This window comes from Theobroma umbraticum, unplaced genomic scaffold (genome assembly GCF_002168275.2).
Source record: "Theobroma umbraticum cultivar Fairchild unplaced genomic scaffold, ASM216827v3 scaffold_20.0, whole genome shotgun sequence".
Lineage (NCBI taxonomy): Eukaryota > Viridiplantae > Streptophyta > Magnoliopsida > Malvales > Malvaceae > Theobroma > Theobroma umbraticum.
In genome coordinates, this window is record NW_018397266.1 from 419808 (window position 1) to 421176 (window position 1369).

Here is a 1369-nt window from a genome sequence, read left to right on the forward strand (position 1 = left end):
ATATATATATTCATCAAACAAAGTCCATTTTATTAGTTTTGAATAACTACAAAAGCCCCAAGATTCAAGTCCTTGAATTAGAACAAAAAACATTCACCTAAAAGCACATAAGTAGGCACCATCCAATAAATATTTGCATACAAAACATCTGAAACAGATAAGAACAACACGTCCCTCCAAAAGTAACCACAAGAGCATTTAGTAAAAAGATATACAAGCCAAAGCAGCCATATACAATAAACGAAAAGATAACTATTAGGATGAGCTCTGCAACCAATTGGGATTGATTAAGGCTTGATTATAATTATGTAATAATATCATTCATATTGAATGATTAGAAGTTTTTTTTCATTAATAAAATATTAATTATAATAGGTTATATGTTTAATTGGATGAAGTCTATGAGATTAATATGCTTTGCAAGGAAACCGTAATGAATTATAATTATGAAATCCCTATACATCAAAGCATAATCTTTAAATGTTCCTAGTCGATGCATCATTGAGACTAGACATCAATGATACCTAGAGATTAGTATATTCTATATTTTTTTTAAGAAGTAAGCCACTGATCTCATAGGTTAAAGTATAGATATACTTAGAATTATAATGTAAGTGCTTGCCTAGGAGAGCAAGTTCATTGAATATGATCAGCCATGAAAAGTGTATTTGGTATTTCACTTAAGTATCTATGCAATACTTCTCATGTGTCAATCGTATAAACATTTCTTAGACTTAAGATACCAAGTTGTGGAGTGTTATGCTTTCATTTTATCCCTACGGGTGCTTAATCAATGATGCCAAAACATGATGTTTTTGAGTATAGCATAAAGCATGTGAAGGAAAATGAGTGGTTAAGATAGAAATCATCACTCTAAGTGATTTAAGGGATATATCTTAACAGTTTTTGGTTGATATTAGCTTATTGAAGTCCTTGATCAAGATGACGTAAAGATTATAAAATGAGTTTCATAAGTCTTTATAAAGCTAATGATCAAATTTCAAAAACGAATATGGAGAGCAATAAGAGTAGACACCGTACCATGCTCTTAACATCTCTGGAGATATATAACGAAGGAATAAATTACACCAAAAAGGTTGATCACTGAAAGATTAAATCAAACCATCTTGACTCTTCTAACATCCGGGTGACCATGATAGATTGTTATTTAGATAAAGTGACATGATTATATATTTTATTTATTAATTTAATTATGTACTCAATTTGACAAAAAAGAGATTTTAGGAATGTGAGGCACAATTAAATTTGTTAATTTTATTTTCACTATGTTTTTATTTGTTTATAATGCATGATTAGCCCGCGCCTAACAATAATAGCTCCCCTTATGTGGGAATTAAAAAAAAAAAAA